Raw genomic sequence first — 9,340 nt, 5'->3', positions numbered from 1 at the left:
GTCAGCTACATGTTTTTCATTTCAATGATCCTCAGGAAAAAATATGTTTTACTAAAACTAAAACAGTTTTAGTTGGAACTGTTGTCGTTTTAAAGGCAGTTACATGTATACTGTAACAATTCAAAGCTACTTCTCACCTACACATGAACATGACCAAGATCTATATTTCAAGTAGGTCTCGATAGGGAAAATAGCTTACAACAAATTATCAATGCAGTAAAGACATTGGCTACAATAAATTTCTTAGTTTTCCTTTGGAAACAAAATCTTTAGCTTGTTGTATATGACACATCGACTTTTGAGTACCTGACAAGGCTGAGCATGAGTCGTTGGCTACAAAGGTGACAGCAAGGTAGAGATATATGGTGCAGAGGAAAGCCAAGAGGGCACAGGCTGTTAGAAGGAAGCGGTGTCGATGAACAATTGTTGAGAAGCTGCCTAGCTCACCCAATCGTGTCTGTTGCTTCTTATTTTGTGGTGAATTAATTGAATTCTGTCTCCAACGAGGAGAAATTGTTTTGCTTTCGACAACCATATCTTGTGCCAAAAGTTCCACGGCAATACCAAAAACTCTGCAGTCTGTACCACCAACACAAGAACAAACCATTCATCTAATTAGGCTCAACCACGAATGACTACAGAAAGAGGGGAATGAAAAGTAAGGAATTCAAGGTTCTCCAATTCATCTTGTGCTCTATCATACTTTAGGCTTTCACCAAGAAGTACAGTTACTGATAATAAAAAAAGTTCTGCCATATATAGCAGATAATTTTTCCCGCAATTTGGGACAAACACAATTTATAAATATGGTTCTATAAATCAAGATACTTAAGTTACAAGACGATGACAAATATTCACAATTTATATTGAAATCGTGTAGATTATTGGCTAACCACAAGCATGAATAAGAAGTAATCCAGTCTTAGCAAACTGAAGTCAAACAAAAACTTAATATTCATTTTTTTCAGTTAACTGGCAAACAACGCACATAAACAGAACCGTAAAATCAAATGTGGAAATATCTATAACCATTTTTATGAAAGCAAATAAGAAAAGTATCAGGCATAGGTGAGATCCACGAGCAACAACGCGTTTAAGAAACAAAGAATGCTCAAGAGTGGCGGACCGACTAGTTTATTGTTACAGTCTCAGTACATTGGCCAAGGCAACGAAAAACTTAAATTACAGAATTGAAGTTATATCAATTCTATCATTCTATGCAGTCTCATGAACTTAATAATACATGTAAAATTGTCAAAAATTGAAATCGAATACTGACAGAAATTAATAACCGATAAGCAGTCATCACTCATTTCCCAGCTATCTAGGTCTTACTTCCGTCATCACTAACATCCTAATCTTTCCAAAAATTACTGCCAGTACTGCTAATACCGTTAATTATTATAATTCTCAGCGCAACATTAAATAAACAACTGCGATAACAAGTACAGTACATGAAACAGCAATTAAAGATATAATTATCAGTTAAAATCCACAAAATAAATGAAAACAAGTGAGATCATAACATGATAAACAGATCTGAAAAGGGAGGATAATGGACGATGCAAGAGACTTACAGCAGGGAGAAAGCGTGGGCTAAATGAAAACAAGTGAGATCATAACACGATAAACAGATCTGAAGAGGGAGAATAACATTGGATGAAAGATACTTAGCGGTGATTTTTAAATCTAGAATCTAGAATATCTGAATGAATGAAAAATATAAATATGGATGAGACAGTGTTTAGTAAAAAAATTAATATTTTTTGAATTATAAAATCTGTTATTTTAGATTAAGGTTTTCTTTTAAATGTGCTGATATAGGCGCACCTTAAATTTATTTATACACACCTTACGTCTTGTTTTATACCAAATTGTATATTCTTGATTTTAAAAATAAAAACTCGCTATCACAACCTTCTTGTGTCGATTTCAATTTCAAAGCCTCGAATTTGATTTATAATTAGAAAATGTGAATTTAAAAAATTAGAATTCTGAGATGATCCAAGAACATTAAGTATAATTGACATATCCATACTATACTATTAAAGCCGAAACATTAAAAATTTGGTCGGTCGGTACTTGGGACTAAATATGAGCCTATCTATATAATCAATTATTCTGGATCTATCTATATATCCCATTATTCTTTTTAATTTGGGCCAAAGTACAGGCCTATCTATATAATCAATTATTCTTTTTAATTGAAATATATTACCTTATTATATTTCTGACTAAAAAACTCAATCTTCTAAAATAACATTGAGAAACATGATACTTACTTTTTTAACTAAGATATATTATCTTTTTAATAATTTTCTAACTAAAAAATCAATTTTTTACAATTAATACAGACACAGGCGACATATTTATACCTAAAGATGTGTACCAATATTCAAAACGTCAAATAATAAAAAAGAGAGGGAGTATTATTATATTGGTCTGGCGGTCGGTACTTGGGCCGAAATACGGGCCTATCTATATGACCAATTATTCTTTTTAACTAAAATAAATTATCTTTTATATATTTTTTAGCTAAAAAACTCCATCTTCTAAAATAACATCAAGCAATATAGTAATCGTCTTTTTAATCAAACGCATTATCTTTTTTAGATTTTTTAACTAAAACCCCCAGTTTTTACAATTAACACGGGCGACATATACATAAAATATAATATCATTATATATAATTATTAATATATAACATGTGATATTATTTAGGGAAATCTACAAAACTACCTACCTTTTCTTTTATTGTTTTCAAAAATACTACCTTCCAGAATTATTTTTAAAAATACCTTTTCATAAATTTTTTTTTCAAAAATACGGTTTGCAACTTTTGCAACCTCATTTGCAACTCCAGGCGGCGCCAGCCGTGTTGCAACCTCTTTTGCAACTTCATATGCAACCGAATTCCTGATTTCAAGTTCCAGTTTTCAAATGTCATTTTCGACCTCATTTCCGAAAATGAGGTCGAAAATGACATTTGAAAACTGAAACTTGAAATCAGGATTTGTAATTGCATATATGGTTGCATATGGTTGTATTCAGTTGCATATGGTTGCATTCAGTTGATTCTATTGCAATCTAATGGCCCCGCCAGGGGCACACCATACATCTGTTGTTACTTACAGTTTTCAGTTGCATTTAGTTGCAACTGAGGTTGCAAATGAAGTTGCAACTGCAGTTGCAAAAGTTGCAACTGCAGATGCAACTTCATTTGCAACCTCATTTGCAATTATATATAGTTTTTAGTTGCATTTAGTTGCAACTGAGGTTGCAAATGAAGTTGCAACTACAGTTGCAACTTCATTTGCAATCTCATTTGCAACTTACAGTTTTCAGTTGAACTAGTTGCAATTGCATTTGCAACTTTTGCAAACTCATTTGTAACCTCATTTGCAACTTTTGCGGCTGCGCCGCCCAAGGTTGCAAAAGTTGCAAATCGTATTTTTGAAATTTTTTTTATGAAAAGGTATTTTTAAAAACAATGAAAATGATGGTAGTATTTTTAAAAAAATAATTTTATAGATGGGTATTTTTAAAAAGATCCCTATTATTTAACCAAAATACATAAAAAAACATTATTCTTAAATACTCTAATGATCTCACATTAAAAGAAATATTACAAATCTAGCCTATACTATATATTATTACACTATGAAAACCGAAAATAAATTGTTCAGTCGGTTGGTCAGTTATTTGAGTTTGGTGAATCGGTTGGTATTCGACCCACGGAGCTCTTTAATTTATAACATGTTATAGTTTACTTTCAATTATCTATTAAACTAAAATATTAAATTTAGTTTAGTATGATGGTTCGGTATTTGGTTTCATGCGTCTCTTTAAATTATACTTCCTCCGTCCCGCTGAGTAGTATACATTGGGGGACGGGGACGCGGCACGGACTTTAATGCTTCTGCAAAGTGTAGTTGTGCAGTCTATTTTTAATTTTTTATTTCTCAATTAAAGTTTGGATGTTATATTTTTATACAGAAAAAGAAAATCTGAAAAATAAGTTACGGAACTATATTTTATAAGAGTATTGAAATGCGTGTCGAGCAATTAAAAAGAAATGTATACAATTAAAAGGGACAGAGGGAGTAATATGCTTTACATCATATTATTAATTATTAATAACGAAATATTAAAAGGTTGATTGGTTAGTTTATATTTGAGTTAATAGCCTACTTAAACTATAACATGTTAAAAGGTAAATTTTAACATTCTCATTTATTTATATATGTGTGTGTGTGTGTTCGACCTAATTTTTAATTAGTCATTTAACAGATTTAACTATTAGTGCTGGTATGATCGCACCTAGAATGTCAATGTCAATCCTAGGTGGTTAATGCCAAGAAAGGACATGGTTAAAATTAACGTCCACGGCTGTTTCTTTGTTAATGCACTTCCGAATGGAAATGTAACTGGAATTGGGGTGGTCATTAGGAACAGTCGTGGGAAAATTCTTAGGATGTTATCGGGATCTTTGGGTATCCGCAGTGCCAGAATTAACGAGTACCAAGCACTGATGGAGGGTTGCAAGAGAGCGTACGTGGAGGATTGGAAGCACTTTGTTCTGGAATCGGATCACTTGGATTCCTTTTGGGAATGGAGGAACTCCTCCATTGAAGGAGCTCATCCAGATCATGCAGAAATGGTGCAACAGCTCAATCAACGTGCTGCAGATAGGAACTTCAGAATGGAGGTGAAGCTATGTGATCCTAATGCCAATGCCTTGGCTACTTACCTCGCACATTATGGCGCGGAAAATTTCAAGAACATGGTGATCATAGCACAACCTTTTGGTAGAGTTTTTGACCTCTGGAATGCTGATATGGGGCTGGGCTCGGCTGACCCCCGTTATCTGGCGGTGCATGAAGAAGATCTTAACCCAGCTGTCGTGGATGGTGATGAGCCTGCAATCCCAGAAGTTGAAGATGGAGCACACATGGTCGAGGAGGATGAAATGGTGGAGGTGATTGAAATATTGGATTAACTGCATGGGGATGCTTTGTATCTCGTGTAGTTTCGGTTCCAAATAGTTATCTGTAGGAGTAATGATTAGGTGTCGTAGTAGTACTTTTCAGGGTCTTTTTAGGTTATGAGTTGAAATAGGTTTTCTAGTAATGTGTGGGTTTTATGTCATGATGATCTTTTGGCAAGTCTGTAGCTTTTATTATCAATGGAATCTTTTGGCCTTTCAAAAAAAAAAAAGATTTAACTATTAAAAATTTATCCCACTGTTAAATAAAATATGTATTTAACCATATTATTCTATCATAATTTTATTTTTACAATAAAATTAGGTAAATTTAAAATATATACGATAAAATAACAAATATATTAACCGCCCGTGCATTGAACGAGTTATAAGCTAGTTATTGTTACTACAGTAATAAAGTACGAATTCTTCGTTCAGAATTTTCAGGTATACAAAAAAAATCTGGTTACGATGCTTGATAACCATTGTTGCTTTTAAAAAATACTAATGATTTGTGAGATCTATATTAGATGAAATCAATCAGTACATTCTAGGCTCAAGAATAAAGGTAGAGAATGAGAAATAAAGGCATAATCGAAGGCGCTTTTAAGACAGAAAATCGAAATGTACAAGTCCGATTCAGCGAGATCAAACTGTAGTGTTTCCGGTGAAAGAAATTTCAAAGAACAACACATTTTTTTAAAGCAAAATCAAAAAGGCAGTGAAAAGAGATTTGTCTCTAAACACCCAAATGATTCCCTTATTTTAGGGGATCAGATGATTGTGAGGATTAATCAGGTGAAACAGATCAACAACACAGATGAATGGATGGTGAACCCTAATGGACAAAGTCCAAGCCACTTCTGTAAACCAGATTGCAGTCAGCTACATGTTTTATCATTTCAATAATGCTCTGAAACAAATACTCTACACTTTAGTTGGAATTGTTGTCGCTCTGAGGCAGTTATATGTATACTGTAACAATTCAAAGCTACTTCTCACCTACACATGACCAAGATCTATATTTCAAGTTGGTCTCAGGTAAGGAAAACAGCTTACAACAAATATCGAGCAGTAGAGACATCGGCTACAAGAAATTTCTCAGTTTTCCTTTGTAAACAAGATCTTTAGCTTGTTGTATATGACACATCGACTTTTGAGTACCTGACAAGGCTGAGCATGAGTCGTTGGCTACAAAGGTGACAGCAAGGTAGAGATATATGGTGCAGAGGAAAGCCAAAAGGGCACAGGCTGTTAGAAGGAAGCGGTGTCGGTGAACAATTGTTGAGAAGCTGCCTAACTCATCCAATCGTGTCTGTTGCTTCTTAAAATGTGGTGAATTAATTGAATTCTGTTTCCAACAAGGAGAAACTGTTTTGCTTTCGACGACCATATTTTGTGCCAAAAGTTCCACTGCAATACCAAAAATTCTGCACCACCACTACAATAACAAACAATTTATCCAATTAAAACTCAACTACGAATGACTACAGGAAGAGCGGAATGAAAAGTAAGGAATTCAAGGTTTGCCAATGCATCTTGTGCTCTATCATACTTTAGGCTTTCACCAAGAAGTAAAGTTACTGATAATAAAACAAAAAGTTGTGCCATATATAGCAGATAAATTTTCCTGCAATTTGGGACAAACATAATTTGTAAATACCTATGTTACCTGGACTCTCCATTTTTGTGCCTATACCCGCGTCCACCGGACATGACATGAGTGTGAGTATGGGATCTCTGTCGGATCCTTCTTATTACACCCGAACACCTCACCTTGTAACATCCCAGGTCAAAATGAAAACTTAGGTCTTGTTTCAACTTGTTTATAGAGATCAAGATCCGTGAATGACTTGTTTCTATGTTGTTCTATTGATTTTATGCTTCAATTTCAGCGTATGTGATTTATGTGCAGTAGACACTATTTTTATGAATGTACCATAAATCAGGCTAAATAAAGTTTGACTTGCGTGGAGCTTAAGTGCCAAGTCCCCGTACCCGAGTCTAATTCCGGATCCACGTCCACGAATCCTAATTATTCTAAAACTACGAATCTGACTCTTGGACCTGTACCCGTGTCCAATACTCATACCCGTGTCCGGGTAACTTAGGTAAATACAGTTCTATCTATCAATACTTAACTTACAAGACGATGACAAATATCTAGAATTTATACTGAAATTGTGTAAATAATTGGCTAACCAGAAGCATGAATAAACAGTAATCCCGTCTTATCCAATTGAACTGAAACATAAACTTCATACTGTATTCATTTTTGCAGTTCACTGTCAACAACTTCGCCCATAAACAGAACTGCAATTTCAAATGTGATAGCCTGTATTTTCCTTGTAAAAAAAAAAAAAAAAACAACTACTTTTCAATGGTGTTTAAAACTTTGATAAAATATATTTCTATGAGATTATATTTGAATACGTGTGTTGTTATTTTATAAGATTTTATATACTGAAGTGTTATCTCTAAGCAAATATTTAGGCCAAAACTTCTGTTAGCAAGTGGATAGATTTTAATTCAAAATAGTGATCACGTACCCATAATTGTAGGAACACGTTGAACCAAGTATGTACATAAATACACGTACTTGTTTCACTTATTTTCTTGTACAGCTCTTCTCTTCTACAAGGTATGTCTATGTTTATGTCCTGCTTATGTGCTCTGCTCTGTGCTCTGCTCTGTTATACACTCTTGGCTGATATTTGACATTATATGTATAACATGTTTACTACAGTGACTGTGTTGTGTATATACATGTCTATTTTTTCTAGTTTTACACATACTGTTGGCTACTGTATATTATATGTTTTCTATTATTGTATATTATATGTCTTCTATTATTAAGTGTTTGTGTAATATCTTGTTTAAAGTTTCATGCATTTATCTTTTGTTAATTATTTTACTGTATATAATGGAGTCTGATTTTCATTAGATCTCAAAATTGTTTTGGAGTGATTAAAATTATGTTTATAATTAATTTCTGAAAAATATGCTTTTATGTATATATGCATCAATTTTGGATATGAATATCTTTGATTTTATAATTTAATATGCATGTTAATCTTTTATGAATTATATTAGATTTACGTAATTAATATACATTATTTTATTAAAACTATTATTATTTTATGTCACTCTTGTCAATTATAATAGTAATTTTTTTAAGACTAATGTTTACTGGTATATTTATGAACAAAATTGTTTAGTAAATATTTGTGGAGACTTGTATATTATGAGATTGTTTAATATTGTGTGTTTATATTTGATTGGCTACATATGTATAAATCATTAGTTTTTGTTGAATTCAGTTTACTGGAGTTTTGGGATATGGACAGATAGGGTAAATTGTGAATTATCTGTAATCTGTTTAGAAGTGATGGATGGGCTTGTTGAGTGGGCTTTATGTGTTACTTGCACAGGAGGTGTAGGTTATATTTGTATGTGTTCACGTCAAAATAGGTTAACTGTGTATACAATATAATATTAGTTTATGTATACTTGTACTGGCTTATAAAAATGTTATGATTATTCTATGCACTTAGTTTATATCTCCTTTTATTTATTTGTATAATTGTTAAGATTAGTTATATGATTAATTGCTTAATTTAATTACTCTCATTAATAAATTTTGTAATATATGAGGTTATTATATTTTCTAAAGACAAACTATTTTAGAGAGTCTCTTTCTTAAATCATTTTTTTATTAGAGTTGCATATTTAATTATGTGCCAAGCTAAATTTATTTTGTATGATTATAATATATATAAGTAATATTGGACCTTATTATTAATGTCATGTTTAATTTATTTTAGGAATATGCAAATTGGGTGCAACATGTAATAATATTATAATATCATTTATCGATATTTTTGTAGTGTCTCTCTTGTTTTAAAATCATTGTCATGATATTTTATTTAATTATTTAAATTAGATATTTATCAAGTTTTGTTTTATTGGTTAGGAAATCATTTGATCATTGAATATTGTGCATCAGTGTTGCAAGTTAAGGTAAGTTAACTTTTCAGTCTTGCTATTGTATTTATTTGAAACTTTGTTTTGTTTAAATATTTGGTTCAAGTTAAACATTTTAGATATAAGAATTCCCAGTTAGCTCTGATCTATGAAACTGTTAGTATCTGCGTATAGTTCCGGAACTAGCCTATGATACCTTACTAGGGAGTGCCTGTTATGATACCTTCGGGGTTGCACACTTTATGATACCTTAGTAAGGGGCGCATTACTGACAAAGTTATGAACTTATGATACCGAGTCACCGGGTATTTGTGACCTTAGCGAGCTGTGGAATTATCTTATATAATGATTCTGGATTTATGAAACTTATGA

General features: G+C 32.4%; 1 long non-coding RNA gene across 1 annotated transcript; it reads right to left on the bottom strand.

Moving 5' to 3' along the window:
* Positions 1–1,760, bottom strand: LOC108226534 (uncharacterized). The gene is made up of 2 exons (XR_001807676.2): positions 1,578–1,760; positions 1–579 (listed from the first exon to the last, which is right to left on the bottom strand). It is a non-coding gene; the product is annotated as an uncharacterized LOC108226534 (long non-coding RNA).
* Positions 1,761–9,340: the final 7,580 nt, after the last annotated feature.

Source organism: Daucus carota, chromosome 6 (assembly GCF_001625215.2).
Source record: "Daucus carota subsp. sativus chromosome 6, DH1 v3.0, whole genome shotgun sequence".
In the NCBI taxonomy this organism is placed as follows: Eukaryota; Viridiplantae; Streptophyta; class Magnoliopsida; order Apiales; family Apiaceae; genus Daucus; species Daucus carota.
The sequence above is the reverse complement of the archived record's forward strand: the minus strand, read 5'-3'. Positions and strand labels throughout refer to the sequence as shown.